This window comes from Canis lupus, chromosome 7 (genome assembly GCF_003254725.2).
Source record: "Canis lupus dingo isolate Sandy chromosome 7, ASM325472v2, whole genome shotgun sequence".
Lineage (NCBI taxonomy): Eukaryota > Metazoa > Chordata > Mammalia > Carnivora > Canidae > Canis > Canis lupus.
This window is the reverse complement of record NC_064249.1, coordinates 254,032-272,797: the sequence shown is the minus strand read 5'-3', so window position 1 is coordinate 272,797 and position 18,766 is coordinate 254,032. Positions and strand designations below refer to the sequence as shown.

The window sequence follows — 18,766 nt, the reverse complement described above, 5'->3', positions numbered from 1 at the left end:
GAGGGACAAGCAGACTCCCCGCTGAGCAGGAAGCCCAACGTGAGGCCTGATCCCAGGACTGTGAGATCATGACCCAGGCTGAAGTCAGACTCAACCCACTGAGCCACCCAGGAGCCCCAACAATTATTTAAAAAAAAAAAACAATAAACCATAATCATGTTGGTTTTATCTCAGGAATATGAAGATAGGAAATCTTTACATAAAATTCTCTGCACTAACAGATTTTTCAAAACTATTTTATTCATTTACTCATGAGAAATACAGAGAGAGAGACAGAGAGAGAGAGAGAGAGAGGCAGAAACACAGGCAGAGGGAGAAGCAGGCTCCACACAGGGAGCCTGATGCGGGACTCGATCCCAGGACTCCAGGATCACACACTGGGCTGGAGGCAGGCGCTAAACCGCTGAGCCACCCAGGGATCCCCTGCACTAACAGATTCATGGAGAATGATCATATGGTCATCTCATTAGTTGCTGAAAAAAACACTTAATAAAATTCAACCCCATAATTCTTAGGAAGCTAGGAATAGATGAGAGCTTCTTTAACTTGATTGTATATCAATGTTTTACTGCAAATATCATATTTTAGATACATTTCCATTAATCAGGAAGAAAACTAGAATATCTGTAATCATGCCATTATTTAATATGGTACTGGAAATCCTAGCCCAAGAGTTGGCAAACTTTTTCTGTTTGGGTTAAATAACAAATATTTTAGGACATACAGTCTGTGTTGCAATTATTCTACTGTGCTGTTATTGTATGAAATACAGGTGATACATGAATGAATGAAAGTAATGTGTCCCGTTAAGACTTTATTTACAAAAACAGGTAGTAGGAAATATTGGGCATACAGGCCATAGTTTGCCAATCTCTGTTCCAGCCAGTGCAATAAGATAAGAAAAATAAATGAGGAATTAGAACTGAAAGTGACAAAACAGTCATTAGTGACACATAGTATGCATCTGCTTAGAGAGTTCAAGAGAATCAATGAGCTCACTATCATTAGTAATAAGAAAATTCACGGTGATTTCTGGATATGAGATCAAACTAAAATACTAAAATGTTCAAGGGCACCTGGATGGTTCAGTTGGTTAAGCATCAGACTCTTGATTTCAGCTCAGGTCATGATCTCAGGGGTCATGAAATCGAGTCCTACATTGGGCTCCATGCTCAGCGGAGAGTCTGCTTGAGATTCTCTCTTCCTTCCTCTGCCTCTCCCTTTACTCGTGCTCTCTTTCTCAAATAAATAAGCAAACCTTTTAAAAAGTTTATTATAATTGATAACTATACCTATAAATATTATAGAATAGTTTAATATATTAATATCAACAGAAAGTATAAACTATGTAGGAATAAATATAATGAAGGAGGTAGGGCAGCCTGGGTGGCTCAGTGGTTTAGCGCTGCCTTTGGCCCAGGGCCTGATCCTGGAGACCCGGGATCATGGAGCCTGCTTCTCCGTTTGCCTGTGTCTCTGCCTCTCTCTCTCTCTCTCTCTCTCTCTCTCTCTCTGTGTGTGTGTGTCTCTCATGAATAAATAAAATCTTTGAAAAAAAATGAAGGAGGTACAAGGCCCTGCTGAGAAATCTACCAAATTCCCTTAAAAGACATATAAAACACTCTTTCCCATTTCAGTGGTGGTGGTGGGATGCAGCTCCATCTTTCCAGTGATTTGGTCAAAAACCTTGTGGAGTTATTCTTACTGTTTCCTCAAACCCTACAACCAATCATTCAGGAAATTCTCTTGGATTGATTTTCAAAATGTATTTTTAAAAATCTAACCACTTCTTACACCTCCACCACCACAACTCTGGTCTAAACCATTTTCTCAAAAAAATAAAAAAATAAAAAATAAAAAAAATTTAAAAAAATAAAAATAAATAAACCATCTTCTCTCACTTGGATGCCTGTGGAAGCACCCTAATTAACCCTGTTTCCAACCCAGTCTGTTCACTACCCAGAAGCTGGAATAATCCTTTCATAATTTCAGTCAGATCACGTCACTTCTTTATTCAAACCCCTGCAGTCTCTCGCCTCACAGCTCTCCTGCGCCTTGCCTCTCTCACTTCCATATGTGCGCACCACACGGGTAGCCGTCTCGGTCTGCTTGCTGATGCATCCTGAGAGCCTACGACAGTGCAAACAATAAAAGAGAGAACTACTAGCTCCAAGGAGAAATTACACATGAAAGAAAATATAATCACAGATTGCTGCTGTGAGATCAAACAATCAAGCAGTCCCTAAGCACAGTGTAGCTGCTAGGTTGCCTCGCCACACGCCACAAATCCGGTTGCTAAGGAAACAAAGAAACCGTTATTACCCATGACACAGCAGGTAGCGCGGGCTTCGTGATGCAATAGTTCCCTTCGCTCCCTTCCCCGAGGTCCCCCTGGGGAACCTGGATCTGTGGATCTGTGGATCTGTGTCGCAGCTGAAAACTGCTAAACTTTGGAGGCTCCTAGTCTTATAGGGGGACTGCAGCCAAGCCCAAACTTCACCCCTCAGGGAGACATCGTCTTATTATCCTGACGGAGGAAACACCTTCTCTGAGGAGCCTCAGGAGGGCTACATCTCTCCAGAGACAGTTACTGTCTTAGAGCAAATCTGCCCTGTGGTGTGGCGCCGCCGCCTGTGGCTTCTAAGACGGCTCTGCAAACGTCCTTGAGAGGGGGCCCAAGCCCTGGAGAAAGGCCTGAGAATCGCCGGCCCGTGGTTGGTTCAGCGGTGACTACTTCACGAGAGAACGTGACCACCGGGAAAATATCATCGGAAGACCGGAGGGATCAGCGCCTATTGTGGGGCAGCATAGAAGGGCCCACTGCTCTGTCATGTATGACAGTTACGTACATGAAATGTATATGAAATAACCGAACAATGGTAGTGTAAGCACATTATGTGGAAATATGGGTGCAAACAAACACCGGAAGGAACAGTTAGAAGAACTCGAGGTGGCTATGCGAGGTCACGCTCACTTGCTCTCCCTCCTGTCCCTGTGTCGACGCTTCCTCGAGTTCATCTGCTCAGCCTCTTACCGTTGAAATCATGCCCAGAGGCTCGGCCTCTGAAAACCTCATGGCTTTATATGCTGACAAATTTCAAAATTTGCAACCAGGACGTCATTAGAAATCTTGACAAGGGCAGTTTTGGTTGAGTGGCAGGGGCAAAACCCTGAGTGCAGAGGGTTGAAGAAATTCATAGATTTATAAAGTATGGATATACCTCCATGAGGAATCAGATCATCTTATCACAAATCCCAAGTAAAACCTTTTATGTGAGGAAACACCATAATTCAAATGTAAAGAAGCATACGGTTAAAAGAAATCCTAGTAGAAATTCCTCAAAACTTCACACTCACAAATTCTGTTCTTTATAGACTTTTTCTAGATACATATTTTATGCATGCCATGACTTACTGAGCTAGTGGTTTTATGTTTTGTGGCTAGAATAATTTTTTGATCTGTCAAAAAATTATGTGATAATTATGGTATTATGTGATAATTCCATTTTCTCCTTACATCATTTTTTAAAAAGATTTATTTATTTATTTATGATAGACATAGAGGGAGAGAGAGAGGCAGAGACACAGGCAGAGGGAGAAGCAGGCTCCATGCAGGGAGCCCAAAGTGGGACTCAATCCTGGGACTCCAGGATCGCGCCCTGGGCCAAAGGCAGGCGCGAAACCGCTGAGCCACCCAGGAATCCCCTCCTTACATCACTTTGACACTTCCTGCTTTTGAAAAATTGTTTAAAAGTAGTGTCATTCTGAGGTGCCTGGGTGGTACAGTTGGCGAAGCGTCTAACTCTTGCTTTTGGCTCAGGCCATTATCTCAGGGTCTCAGGGTCATGATCTCAGGTGAGATTGAGCCCCGTGTCGGCTTCAGATTCTCTCTCCCTTTCCCTCTGCCCCTCCCTCTTGTGCTCCCTCTCTCTCTCTCTCTAAAATAAATAAATAAATCTTAAAAAAAAAAAAGTGGTATCATCCTGTCAGGTGTGCTGCTGCTGCTGATCCATTGGAATGCTGGGTTTTCAACATGACACTATTGACATTTTGGGTGGGATCATTCTTGGTTGTCAGGGCTGTTCCAGATGTTGCAGATTTTTTAGCAGCACCCCCCCCCCCCCGCCTCTTTGCACTACATGTCACTAGCATCCCCTGGTTGTGACAACCAGAAATATCTCCAGACGTTGCCAAATGTTCCCCGGTGGGGGTTGGGGGCAAAATCAACCCACGGTTGAGAACCACGGCTGAAAAGAGGGTCAGGGAACTATGGAGCGCAGGGGGGCTGGGAGGAAGGTGCTTACACAGCGAGGGTGGAATGGAAGCAAGACCCAAAACTTGTTATCCTAGTTGGTCTTTGTCTTAGTTCTGGTCTTTGCCATTCTTTGTTGTTGAACACAGTCCGCCGTCCCCTGGAGATGCTGTGTCTGCGTTCCCATATCTGCTCTGCTTACGGTGTGTCTTTCTTGGGATGGCACAGGTCGGGGATGAGAGGCCGACAGTCATAGACAATGCTTCCCTGGGCACAGAAGAGCTCTAGAAATGGCTGAGGTGGTTTTTCTCCTTTCTTTTTTCTTTCTTTTTTTTCTTTCTTTCTTCCTTTCTTCTTTCTTTTTCTTTCTTTCTCTTTCTTCTTTCTTTTTTCTTTTTCTTTTTTCTTGTCTTTCTTTCTTTTCTTTCTTTCTTTTTTTCTTTCTTTCTCTCTTTCTCCCTTTTTCTCTTTCTTTCCTCCCCCTTCCAATTGTTTCTGCAACCTTTGTTTTCCTGCCCACTGCTCCTCGCCATGAGTGCTACTGTGCCTAGATCAGTCTTTGTGAAGGACAGTTGTGTGAATCAAGTCTGAGTTCTTCGTGCTCCGTGAACATGGTAATTTGTCAAAGAAGAAAGGCAGAAATAGAATTTTGGAGAGTAAGTATAGTGTAGGATGGCCGGTAGAAGGAGAAGTAGCAAAGGAGCCGGCAGATGTAGGTAATGGTTAGACTGTATTTTTGCAAAAGAATTAGGATTTCCTCTATATAATAATACTAAAATTAGGGCACCTGGGTGGCTCAGCCAGTTAAGCCCCTGACTCTTGATTTTGGCTCAGGTCGTGATCCCAGGGTCATGAGATTGAGCCCTACGTTGGGCTCCATACCCTGTGTGGAGCCTGCCCAGAGTTTTTCTTTCTCTCCCTCTGCCCCTCCTCCCCCCCCCACTCTCTCTCAATAAATAATCTTTAAAAAAATAATAATAATACTAAAATCATTTAAATAATAAAGATAATAGTCATAACTAGGATTAACAAACCCTTAGTACATGCTTAATACTATTTTAAGTGTTATGAGTTAATTAATTTAATCTTCACAACCCCGTGAATACAATTTTTTTAAAAAGATTTTATTTGGTAGGGAGAGAGACAGAGAGAGCAAGCAAGCGAGCAGGGGGTGGCAGAAGGAGAAGGAGAGAGAGAAGCAGGCTCCCCACCAAACATGCTGCAGGGCGCCTGAAGCAGGAATCGACCCCAGGACCCCGGGATCATGACCTGAGCCGAAGGCAGATGCTCAACTGACTGAGTCACCCAGGTGCCCTGATTTTTGTTTTTTTAGGTAGGCTGAACAGCCAGCATGGAGCCCAGTCCTTGAACTCACAACTTTGACATTGAGACCTGAGCTGAGATCAAGAGTTGGACGCTTTTTTTTTTTTTAATTTTTTATTTATTTATGATAGTCACAGAGAGAGAGAGAGAGAGAGACATAGGCAGAAGGAGAAGCAGGCTCCATGCACCGGGAGCCCGATGTGGGATTCGATCCCGGGTCTCCAGGATCACGCCCTGGGCCAAAGGCAGGCGCCAAACCGCTGCGCCACCCAGGGATCCCAAGAGTTGGACGCTTAACCAACTGAGCCGTCCAGGCACCCCAAGAATGAGCGATTTTTATTCCCACGTTAGAAATGAGAATATTAAGGCCCAGAGGGGGTCAGAATAACTTGTCCAAGAGGCAGAGCTGTGTTTCGAATTCATATACCCTGCTTTTAAATCCTCATTTTTAAGCTCAGTGTCATCTACAAAAGACACGGCCTCTCTAGAAAATACCAGTGACACTGAGAACGGCTCTTATGGAACAAGATAAAGAAGAATTATTAGGCCCATGAGAAAAAAAGGTTTCTGCCAGCTGACTAAAGCTCTGTTGGAATTTTTTAATGGAAATCTCACCGAAAGATTTGCTTTCATTTTATTGGTCAGTGAAATTGCAAGGAACATGGGAATTTTGTTCATTTTTAGATGCATACATGGTCTCCCATGATGTTATTTATTCATCGATTTAGAGAGAATTGATACCTATATCGATCAAGTTTTCTATGTCACACAACTTAATTACTGATTTTGTTAAGTTCCTTGTGGTATCATCCATGGTTAGTTCACCTTATTATTCATACTGTCTTTAACAGCACTTAACCTTAAGTAAGTAATATTTGCTGAATAGATACATGAAAGAATATATAACCCTAACTCCTTATTTTTCAGTGGAAATAGATTCCTGATGTAAATAACATGGCTCCTTCCCTCAAGAAGGTTATGCTGCTGTTATACTATTAACTTTTTAGAGGCAGATATGGTATTTTAATGCTGTGATGAAAGTATTTTCTTCTCAGAAAAATGCACATGTGGATTCCTACCAAATTTTGTACACAGGTCTAGGGGATTCGTGGCTATTTTAAATGTTTGTTCCTGAATCCCAACTAAGCAAACTTTGCTTCAGCAAAGTCTCAGCCTCAGCACCTTGGAAGTTTCGGTCTTGCTATGGCTTGAATACGTCCCTCCAAATTCATACGTTGGAGCCCTAACCCCCGGGGTGAGGGTAATAGAAGATGGAGCTTGTGGGAGGTGATTGAGCACTGAGGGGGGGGGGCTTTATGAGTAGGATCAGCGCCCTTAGAAGCCTGAGGGCTCCTAACCCACCTCTGCCCTATGAGGATGCAGCAGAGATGCAGCCGGTCATGGGGAACCGGAGAAGCAGGCCCTCGCCAGACAGCGCGACCGCCAGCACCTCCGCCAGCACCTCCGCCAGCACCTCCGCCTTGGACTTCGCAGCCTCCAAAACGGTGAGAACTAGATTCCTGTTGTTTACCAGCCACTCAATCTATGGATTCCATTACTGCAGCCCAGACGCTAGGCCCGGGGTCTGGATCTGGCCCCGCGGTTCCAGCACGGTCAAGGTCCCAGCGCAGAGGGCTGCTGTCACCCTACGCAGGCGAGACCTCCCTCAAGGAGAGAGCTCGCAGTGTGATGCTCTCCCGCTGATAGTGCCCCAAGGTGGCCCCTTCCCCCTCTGTGGCCTCTGAACCCCGAGGACGCGGTCTCGTCTCTGCCCCACTCCCACCGCGCCACCTCCCTTGAGTACCCCAAGAAGTCACACCAGGGTGATCGCACATCTCGCCTGTCGGCCGTGTGGGTTCCCATCTGCGGTTCTAGCGTGAGTCTCAGGAGCCCTTCCGTTCCCCGAAGTGCCCGGGATAATAAGCACACGGCGGCTGCTCAGAAGGAGTAGGCCTGGAGCTCAGCTTTATTGGCGGGCGGCCGAGCGGGTTGGGGCGGGCCCGGCGTCCTCCCCGGAGGCCGCGGGCTCGGTGTCCGCCTCCTCGGGCCGCGTCCAGACCCTGATCTGCCTGACCAGCAGCCAGGGCTCCTGGGGCATCAGCACGAGCAGCCGCAGGCAGCTCAGGCGCGCCTCGGAGAACACGGCCTGGTCCAGGCGCCCGGCCACCAGCGGGCCCAGCAGGGAGTGGCGGCCACAGTGGCCCGCAACCCACGGCCCGAGGCCCAGCTCCACGCGACCCTGGTGCAGTAGGTGCAGCCCGTGCGGCTCGGAGCCTGTCAGCACTGCCACGCGGGCTACCCTCTGCGGCCTGTCCCAGGCCACGGCCAGGTAGTTGCCCCGCACGGGGCTGAGCACGGAGTAGCACTCCTTGTTCAGGACGTAGGCCACCTGGGGCGGGGCGCTCCCCGCGGCCATCATGTCGCTGAGGACAGTGGCGGCTGGGTTGTCCGGCTCCCCGGACGCCTCCTCCTCCTCTTCCTCCTCCTCCCCTGGGGGCGCGCATGGGTCCCCAGCCGCCGAGCCCCGGCCCGAGCCGTGGAAGACCGCCGGGTTGAAGCGGATCGGGGCGTCCTGGGCCAGGAGAAGACGGAACTCAGAGAGGAGCGAGGGGATGGGAAGGTCGGCGGGGAACAGGAGAAGGGAGGCCAGGCGGCCCAGGTCCCCGGCGTGCACGACCTTCCCCGAGAGGCGCAGGCCCGAGAACTCCAGGACGGCCCAGGGAAGCGCTCTCCAGGCCCACAGGACCCGGGAGACGCTGGAAATGAATTCGGGGCTGCAGCGAACGCGATCTCCCATCACCAGAAAGTATTCGGACAGGTTGTGAGCGAAGTTCATGAGGAGCGCGTAGCTGGCCCTGTGCCCGGCCCACCGCGCCCCGCAGGCCGAGCCGCGACTCGGGGAGCCCGGGTGTCCCGGGCCCGGGGCCCCCCCGAGGCCACCGCCGATCACCAGCAGCCTCCCGGCTTCAATGTGGCGCCCGAAGAGCCCCGAGATGTTGGCAGTCGTCTGGCCGAGCCACGCGGGGTCACCCCCTGACAGGTGCACCAGCACCAGCACGTTGTCCAGCTCGGCTTCTGACGAGGCCTGGAAAAGGGACCGCAGGGTGTCCAGCAGGTAGGTCCCGCGCGGGCCCCACTCCGAGGCGATGCCGGCCACCAGCAGCCCTGGGCGGGACGGGGGCCTTAGGGCCTCTCCTCTCGCCCCCCTAAATGCCACGCCCAAGGCAGGTTGACACCCTTTCCCAGGGACAGCGTGTCCGCACCTGGTGCCCATCTGTGGTTACAGGTTGCGGAGGGGCCTCACTTGGTCACGACTTTCAAAGGCTGGTGGCGGGAACTAGGACAGGCCTGTTTGATGGCGGAGGCTGCCGTGTGCCAGAGGCCGGCTAGCCAGGCTTTGGCCCCAGAGCTCCCTGGCCGTGGCGGTCACGGGCGGACTAGGGGGTCTCGGGAGCTTGGCCGGGGAGCAGCTGCTCGGTGCACCGCCCTTGTCTTCCCGCACCTGGCGCCCCCTCGGCGCTGCCTCTCCCGCGGCCTCCGGCCTCCACGGGCCAGCCTGCACCCCTCCACGCCTTGCTCGCGGGGCGTGGCCGCCCCCGGCACAGCCTGCTTTCCTCACCGGTTGCCAGCCCGCTTCCCTCTTGTCGGGGTGCCCCGGGGCCCCCCAGGCGCCCCACACTCACTCCTTCCCTGCGGAGGGGATCCAGCCAGGAGCCGGTAGGTGGCCTGCTGGAGGACAGGGGCGGCTTCCCGCATGTCCTTGAAGGCCGCCAGGTGGTCCCTGCTCTCAGAGCCGAGTTGCTCCTGATTGAGCCGCCACAGCATTTTCTTCTTTTCCTCCTGCTGAGGATGAGATGACTATCAGCCCCGACGCCACCCTGACGCCCCGGGACCCTCAGGGGCACACCCCTCCTTTAGGACAGCGGGGAAAGCCCGAGTGGAGTGTCAGGGCTCAGCTGGCCGCTAGCCCCACCTCTACGTGAGGACACAGGGGACTCTCCAGTAGGGGCGCGGGCCCTGCAATCAGGCTGGAAGCAGGGGTACCTGTCGGGGTTCTAGAGCCCTCTGGGGGGACTGCCTGCCCGCCGCGCCTCACATCTAGGTCTTCCCGCGTTGGCGGGCTGGCGAAGGGCGCCCAGCCGGGCTTAGGCCGCGAGTGCCCCGGCAGGGCTGAGACCCCACAGCGCCTGCACCCCAGAGCTGGCCCTTGTCGCCCCGACACGCGGCATCCCTGCACCCCTGCCCACCTCCGCCCAGGCCGGGCCCCAGCCGCCCTGAGGCATTAAGGAGAACGCGGACGCCCAGAACCTGGCGCGCCCGGTGGTGAACGTGGTCCTGCCCTTGCACAGGTGGCCCGCATGGGGGAGGGCACTTCAGGGCGTCTCAGGCCCTTCATACAAGAAGCGGGATGAGTGACATCCTGGACGCCAGGCTGCGGTGCGGCCCGGGGCCCGTGGTCCCGCCAGTCGGCCTGCTTTCCCAGACGTGTCTACGCGTTGCCCTTGCCACACTTCAACCGCCCTCTCTTCCTCCTTTTGCCTTTATTCACATTTTACACATCTTTCAAGGCTGGCTCAATATTTATCTTTCCTCGGATACACTCCTGACCATCCATGTGCCCTCTTAGAACCTCCGAGAACGAGTGTTGGTGTGAGTGGAAAACCCCGCTCCCCCGAGGGATCCCCGAACAGTCCGACGCCCGTGTCCGGTCCTCACCAACGATGGGTTCTCCGTGAGATGCTCTTCCTCGTTCTCTTGGAGGAGGAAGCTCAGGACGACGAGGGGCACAGCAGCTATGACACATCCCCACGGGCGGCCGCGCATGCTGCGGGGCCTGGAGCAGCTCTGCCAACAAATGCGAGCAGGACAGGACTCCCGAGCGCCCCGGCCTCCCCTGGCCTCTAGCCCCCCACTTCCTTTCCCCTCTTCCCTCCTCCCAGACCCGAGGCCCAATCATCTCAGTTACCTTCACTCCCCCACTTCAGCCCTCCCCTCCCCCGCCCCGCAGCCGTCCAAGGAGACACAAAGGCCAAGGAGTCTGATTCTACCCCACTCCTACTTTCTTCACCTCCTGTTTGGGTTTCCAGGCGAAATTGGAGTAGTGCCTTCAGTTTATCAGCCCTTAGAGACCCGACCAGAGAGGCTGTGTTGTCAAGATGAGGAAATGAGGGGTTAAGCCTTAACCATATTCTCCCTAAACCCCAAATCCAAGTCACAGTCTCTGCTTGGATGCCGCGGGTGAATACTCCGAGTCCTGTCTCTTAGTTGCCCGTTTACCTCTGTCCCGAACCCCACCCCCCCGCCCCCCGGTGATGTTACGTAGATGACGATGTTTGAGTCAAGTCAGAGGGACCAAGGGAAGCCCTTGCTAGTCTATCTCCCCCCATCCTGAACGGGTAAGCAGGATGCAAACCTAAAAAGTGACCAGAAATTTCTAATCCTGTGCAAGTCTTTGCCACGTTTGGAGCGCTGCAGCCATGTGGGCTTTTTGTCTAACAGAAGGTATGGCTCGGGGGTCTGTCAGGGAGTGGAATTTCTCTGAAATCAAGGAGAAAATACCTTAATATTTCTGTGTCTGCAGGATGGGGGTCCTAGAGTGGCTCCTCTGAGGTAGCAGAAACTGGTCACCTCTCCCGGGAGACCCTGCTTGACAACCATTGTCCCCCCTGAATGGGCACTGGTTACCCCTCCGGCCTCACATCCAGCACCTGTTTCTGGGTAAGGTGAAGCTAAAGTTTTATTTTATTTTATTTTTATTTTTTTAAGATTTTTTTTTTGAGAGCGAGTGAGCACGAGGGAGGGGCGGGGCAAAGGGAGAGGCAGAAGCAGGGAGCCCCACCCAGGGTCCTGGGATCCTGACCCAAGGCAGACTTGACCAGCTGAGCCCCCCAGGGGCCGGGGCCTAACATCTTAAAGCTGGCTTCCAGTCTTTTATCTCAAACTTGGAAGTGTGGAAGTTAATGGTCAGTCTGAATGTGATAGTGAATACGACGGGTCATCCCCCCACCCCAGGGCTGCCGCAGACGGTCCCCGCAGGGGTTGGGGCTCCCATTCGGCCCCTGCGCAGCCAGCCAGGGGGTGGCCGTCACCGCAGGTTGGTCCTCAACTTCTTACGTCGGCTGCCCACTTCCCAGAGCGGCCCAGGGGCCTCTGAACCTTGCTCCTCTTCTCTTCCTCCACTCGGCTCAGGACCCGGATGGCACTTGGGGTTCGTCCTGGCTCTCCCCGCGCCGCCCCCCACCGGCCTTGGCATCAGGCAAGAGGCAGGTGCGGCCTCTGCGAAGAGAAGCACAGAACCGAATGACCCCGTCTCTGACCAGGTCGGCTTTCTAGTTATGGAAACCAGAACCCGCATTTAGGGTAAGATTCTACTCACAATAGTATTTTATTTCCTTTTGGTTTTAAAGATATTCTTTTTTTTTTTTTTTTTTTTTTAAAGATTTTATTTATTTATTCATGATAGACACAGAGAGAGAGAGGCAGAGACACAGGCAGAGAGAGAAGCAGGCTCCATGCACCGGGAGCCTGACGTGGGATTTGATCCCGGGTCTCCAGGATCGCGCCCTGGGTCAAAGGCAGGCGCTAAACCACTGCGCCACCCAGGGATCCCCCTTTTGGTTTTATTGAGATGACGTTAACGTCCAGAACTGTCTATGTAAGCTTAAGGCGACAGCGTGCTGCCTTTACTTACGCATGTTGAGAAATGATGTGGACGTAAGTTTAGTTAACACCCATCATCTCATGTATAGACACACACACACAGGAAAAACACATTTTTTTCTTTGTGATGAGAATTTTGAGTATTTACTCTCTTAGCAGCTTTCTTTTTTTTTTAATTTTTATTTATTTATGATAGTCACACAGAGACAGAGAGAGGGAGAGGCAGAGAGAGAAGCAGGCTCCATGCACCAGGAGCCCGACACGGGATTCGATCCCAGGTCTTTAGGATCGCGCCCTGGGCCAAAGGCAGGCGCTAAACCACTGCACCACCCAGGGATCCCTCTCTTAGCAGCTTTCAAATACACCATACGATGCAGTCAACCTTAGTCGTCACGTTGTACCTTCTATCTTCGGAATTTACTTCTTTCACAACTGGAAGTTTGTACCTTTTGACCACCTTCCTCTACTTCCTTTTCCCCTCAGCTCCCCACTTCTGGTAGCTGCAAATTCAATCTTTTTTTTTTTTTTTTCCTGTGAATGTGTTTGTTTTCTAGATTCCACATATAAAAGACATTGTATAGGATTTGTCTATCTCTGACTTATTTCATTTGGCATAATGCCCCCTAGGTCCATCCAGGTGTAACAAGTGGCAGGATTTCCTTCTTTTTTGATGGCTGAATAGTATTACACACACAGACACACACAGACACACACACAGACACACACACACACACACACTTTTCTTTACCCATAATAATGCTGTTTTGAGAAGGCCATGCGTTTAAAGACTATGGTCTTCTAACAGGACCTAACGTCTTTGAACTCAAACTCTTTTTTCCTCCTACTCTTTTCACCTCTTTGAATCCTCTTCTTCCAATGTTTCCTCTCTCCTCCCTTTTCTTCTAGGAGCCAAAAAGCAAACGAGCAAACAAATAAACAAGAAATGATTATATCAAAGTTAAGATGGTTAAAGAAAATCTAGAACTTTTATTGCATTAAAATTTATGTGGGCAGGGGATCCGTGGGTGGCTCAGCGGTTTGGTGCCTGCCTTTGGCCCAGGGTGTGATCCTGGAGTCCTGGGATCGAGTACCGCATCGGGCTCCTGGCGTGGAGCCTGCTTCTCCGCCTGTATCTCTGCCTCTCTCTCTCTCTCTCTATGTCTATCATAAATAAATAAATAAATAATAATTAAAAAAATAAACTATTAAAAAAATTATGTGGGCAGCCCGAGTGGCTCAGCAGTTTAGCACCACCTTCAGCCCAGGGCGTGATCCTGGAGGCCTGGGATCGAGTCCCACATCAGGCTCTGCATGGGGCCTGCTTCTCCCTCTGCCTGTGTCTCTGCTTCGCTCTCTCTCTCTCGCTCTGCCTCTGTCTCTAATAAATAAATAAAATCTTTTTAAAAATTATGTATGATTTTGATGTTCAATGTAGTATTTTTTTCTTTTATGTCAGTGATTTTTTTTTGGTCCTGTTTAACAAATATCACATTATGAGGTTGCAGAGATTGTCTCTTATGTTTCCTTCTAGAAGCTTTGTAGTGTTAATGTCCTGCCAGTTTTATCAAGGTATATGGTAATTGACAAAAATCATATGTATTTGAGGTGTATGACTTGGTGTTTTGATACATGTTTACATTGTGAAATAATGACCACAATCAAGCTAAATAACATATCCATCACCTCACATAGTGACCATTTTCTTTCTTTTCTGCCTTTTTTTCTATCTCCTCCTTTCTTTTGATGAAAGCCCCTAATATCTACCCTCATAGCAAGTTTCACGTATACAGTATCGTTAACTAGTATTGTTAACTATCGTCACATTGCTCTACATGAGGTCCCAGGAGCTTATTAATCTTGCGTAACTGAAACTGTTCTCTTGGACCAAGTGCTCCCATTTCCCTGCCCCCAGCCCTGGCAACTGTACTGCCGGCTTCTAGTAGGTGTGTACTGGTATCTTATTGTGTTTCTTTTTCTTTTGTAAACTCAGATATAAGTTTTATACGGTAAAATCACCTTTTGTAGCAGGGTTCTGAGTTTGGGCGTGCACCTACTGTCATGTAGTCACCTCCACATTCTAGAATAGAGAACACTATTGTCACCTCCTCACATGCCCTCATTATTTATTTATTTATTTATTTATTTATTTATTTATTTATGATAGTCATCACAGAGAGAGAGAGAGAGAGAGAGAGAGGCAGAGACCCAGGCAGAGGGAGAAGCAGGCTTCATGCAGGGACCCCGACGTGGGACTCGATCCCGGGACCCCGGGGTCACGCCCTGGGCCGAAGGCGGATGCTCACCTGCTGAGCCACCAGGTGTCCCCCCAACTGTGTTTTCTGATTAGCACACAACAAATTGCTTTTAAAATGGACATAAAGATAGCCCGATGTCGAGATTCATATAAAGTGGTTGGGACCAACAGTAAGAGAAACAAAAAGGAAGTCGTTACGGAAAAGAAGCAGAGAGCGAGCAGTGAGCAGCGAGGGCAGGGCAAAGGCAGGGGTGGGAGGCGGTCGCCGGCGGCTCCGCTCCGCAGCCAGCACAGCCCTGCGGGCCTCCGTCTACACCCCGACACCAGGACCTGAGCCGAAATCATGAGTCAGACCGAACCGACTGAGCTGCCCGGGCACCCGGGGACGACCCAGGTCTGTTCCAGGTGTGGGCACCGTCCAGGACCTGAACATCTACGCCCAGCTTCCGCGTCAGTGCTTGTGGACCCTGGGTGGGAGGGAGCCAAAGTCCACCCCCTGAACCCCCACCTGGCCTTTCCCGCCTGGGCGCCGGCCCCTGAGGAGGGGGCCCGTTTCCAATCTGTGCAAGAGAGCAGTAGGGCTGGGTTAGGGTTAGGGTAGGGTTAGGGGTTAGGGTTGGGTTAGGGTTGGGTTAGGGTTAGGGGTTAGGGTTAGGGTTAGGGTTAGGTTAGGGTTAGGGTTGGGTTAGGGTTCGGGTTCGGGTTAGGGTTGGGTTAGGGTAGGGTTATCGCAGTTTCAGGAAACCTCAGACAGGCTGCTGCAGAGGCTTCAAGGCACGTTCGCCTTGGGAAGAGCCCTGATCACGTTCAGATTGGCCCAATTTAGTGACCCTGGTGTGCTAAGTCAATGGGGTAGTGGGCGGCACAGAGGGTGGGAAGTGTGTCTTCATCATTGCTGGAGCTTGAACCCTGGAGGCAGCAGCTATCTGACCAGTGGCTTATGCTCCTCTTGGCAGGAGACCAACTGCCACATTTTCGTGGTATTGTCGCCGAGGCTATTGCTGTCCTTGTGAGGCACAGACCTGCTTCTCCATTCGGGTTAGGGAGCAGCTCCTCCCTAGTTCCCCCTGGTGTCTTCCTGAGGGGACACCCCACAGAGAGCTACAGCACTCACTGCTGTGGTCGGCGTCAGAGCCACGGCTTCTCCTCCTCTTCAGTGTCCTCTGCCACAGAGCCTAAATTCTCACCGCAGGGCTGACTTTGGCAGAGCTTGGCGGCGTCCTTTCCCCGTGGTGTGACCCTATCCTTCGTTCCTAGGAGGTCTGAGTTCTTGTCAACCACAAACCTTCTTGTCCTAGGGTTGCTGCAATGTCTGTTCATGGTGTCAGTAGGGCGGGGAGTACTTGCAGGTGCCCAAGTGGGTCACCTGGGTTCCACACGCATTACTCTCTGCTCTCGTTGTGTGAAAGTAACCCTACCTCTTCTTGGGGATCAAGGACAGTTACTCTTCACACAATGGTGACTACTTGTCTTCTGGTCTCTGACACAAAGCATGTCAAGTGCTAGGGCCCTTGCTGTGCCTTCAACCTCTTTGGGAACCAGCACTTTCAACCCTGGAGAGTGGAGAGTTGCCCAGATGGGAAGCACAAAATCACTTGGTAGGTCAGGAGGAGTGATGGTAAATGGGGCCCACTCTGATTCCGCCTTTAGGTTCCCAGACCCATATATTCTTTCTTTTGAGAGTCGTGTGGATCCTCTGATTCCATGTATATACTGCGTCCTGAAGGGTGCCGTCACATACTTTCAGGGTGTCTCTGAGCCAGTACTTCAGCTGTAGCTTTAGGAAGGCATTCCAGTGCTCTATGAGGTCAGCTGCTTCTGGAGGGTTCCATGTGATATGACCAATGGCTTCCAAAATCAGGGGCCCACTTATGTACCTCTTTTGTTGTGAAATGGGTCCCCTGATTGGATGCCATTTGTGTGGGATTCCATGACTGATGAATCAGGCATTTCATAAGCACCTTGACAGTGGTCCTGTCTGAGACTCTGGGGGCAGGAAAGAACAACCCGTACCCCAAACAGATCCCTCTTCCTATGAGGATAAACTACTGGCTTTTCTAAGATGGAACTTGCCACCAAGTATCTGGCTGGTCTTCTCAAGGAATGGGACCATAATGGGGACTTCCATTGGTCTCTGTTGTTGACGGGTTAAGTATTCAGAGGTAGCAATAGCCAGTTCAGTCTTGGCAACTGGGAGTCTATGCTCTTGAGCCCATACGTGGCCTCCGTATCTGCCACCATGGCCACTCTATTCATGTACCTATTGTGCCACTTCCACGTTGCCTAATGTCAACTGGGTGAGTCATTTGTCTACTTAGTTGTTCAGAGTGTCTTCCATGGGGATATTCACACCTCATGCCCTTACCCATGTGTCCCTTCCACGTTCCTCTATCCCAGTCCTTTGTATCTTCAGGCTTCTCATCCTCTCTCTTCTAGGTCTCTGATAAGATGGCCAGACCTTTGGTCACTGTCCAGAAATCATGAATGACCAGACACCTGTTTAGAGCTCTGCCCACCAGGAAGATTTTCCTCTACTGTCTTTCAAAGTCACCCCTAAATGTGTCCATATGCAGCCGCTATCTGTTTCCAGCTTATACACACATGTAGAGCACACGTATATGTAAATCCAGCTCGGCCTTTCCCCTTTCCTCCAGCTAGCACTATGGAACCCTCCATAGGTATGAGCTGGGGGAGGGTATGGTGTAATTATTTCGGGTGGTATGAGTTATCTACTAATGCAGCTTATTTCTGCCCATTTTCATCTTTTGATGGACTGCTGCTAGGGCTGTCTGACTTTATGACTTGGTGGGTCTAACTGAATTCCTCTCATAATGGGAAGTTGCTGATACATGGTCACCAGGTCCTCCGTCCTCAAGCATTTTGTATCTATCAGGGTTCAATTACATGCCAAGAGCTATTCTTCAAAAGGTGTATAATTTTCTGTTGCAAATGGCTTGATTTGGCTCCAGAATCCTAGGGGACTGCATTGTGATTCTCCTATGGGGGCTTTTCGTAAACTTCACACTGCATCTTTTCCCATCAGCACAACCTCTGATACCAATGAGTCTGCTGGATTGTATGATCTAAGTGGCAAAACTCCTTGTCTTCCAACCTGGACCTGCTGCAAAGCTCCTTCTTGACCCAAGACCCATTCAGAGCTGGTAGCGTTCAGTATCATCCAGTAAATGAGCTAGAGTAGCAGGTCTAGATCTGGAACTGTTGCCCTCAGAACCCAAAGAGGCCTAGGCACCAAGCTTTGTTTTTTTTTTGCAGTAGAGGATGCAAATGCAGTAATTTGTCCTTTACTGTGGAGGGAATATTCTGGTACTCCCTTGACCACTGGGCTCCAAAATACTTCACTCAAGTGGCAAATTCCTGCATTTCACCCTCTTACCAAGACCTCCAGCCTCCAGCCACTTACTTGTCCCATCTCATCAGTATGATGATCTGTGGGATGTCCAGGCAGTCCAGATCTCTCTGGACTATATTACGACAGAGGGCAGGAGAGTTTACATAGTTCTAGGGCAAAAATGTGAATGAATGTTGTCAGTTTATGTGAATGTGAAGTCTTTCTGATTTTCTTTTCTAATAAGAAAAGAATGCATTTTCTAAGTCAATGGCTGCATGGTGTGTACTCAAGGGCATATTAATCTGCATCGGCAACGATGGTGTATCTGACACAGCAGCTGCAGTCAGGGCTACTAAATGGATGAGCTTGTGGTAGTCTATGGTCATTTTTTAGGAGCCATCCAGTTTCTGCATGGGCCAGACTAGTGAATCAAATAGATACTCTAGGGACCTCCACAATTATACTTTAGGTCTCTATTAGTGACATTAATCTCTGCCATCCTTCCCCACTTGGCATAGAATAGTTTTAGATTGACTATCTTAGCCAGGGGTTGGGGCAGTTTCAGAGGTTTCCTCTTGGTCTTCCCCTCTATGGTAGCTCTTACCCCATAGACCAATTTGGGGTTACTCCAATCACCACGTACCTCAATTTCAATAGTACACTTAGGGACTGGAAAAATGACCATTGGGTGGGCCTGTAGACACGGGGGTCCCCCTGTAAGCATGACTTTGTCAAGGACACCATTTTAATGGGGCCCGCTTAAGTTCCCATTCTAACAGGAGGCTGTGATTATGCTTTGAATATCTGGATATCAATATCAACCTAGATCTTGTGTGTGATGGTTGTGAAAATGTCTGGATATTTCTCCTTCCCCAATTGTAGAATTATCCAAATAAATGGTGGCAGGTCCCCGTGGGGGGAAAAAAAC

General features: G+C 50.1%; 2 long non-coding RNA genes across 5 annotated transcripts in view; one reads left to right on the top strand and one right to left on the bottom strand.

Annotated features, from left to right (window-relative positions):
* The window catches only part of LOC112667040 (uncharacterized), a 49,846-nt gene that overhangs the window by 3,908 nt on the left and 27,172 nt on the right, over positions 1-18,766 (top strand). The window contains exons 2-4 of one of the 4 annotated variants that reach the window (XR_007411731.1): positions 6,952-11,077; positions 11,157-11,293; positions 11,765-11,935. This is a non-coding gene — a long non-coding RNA (uncharacterized LOC112667040). Of the gene's footprint in view, positions 1-6,951; positions 11,294-11,764; positions 11,936-12,431; positions 13,646-18,766 lie in introns of those variants that run through there. The other 3 variants (XR_007411729.1, XR_007411730.1, XR_004817722.2) reach the window with 3 other exon arrangements.
* Positions 12,727-18,615, bottom strand: LOC125755384 (uncharacterized). Its single transcript, XR_007411728.1, has 2 exons — positions 15,604-18,615; positions 12,727-13,396 (listed from the first exon to the last, which is right to left on the bottom strand). It is a non-coding gene; the product is annotated as an uncharacterized LOC125755384 (long non-coding RNA).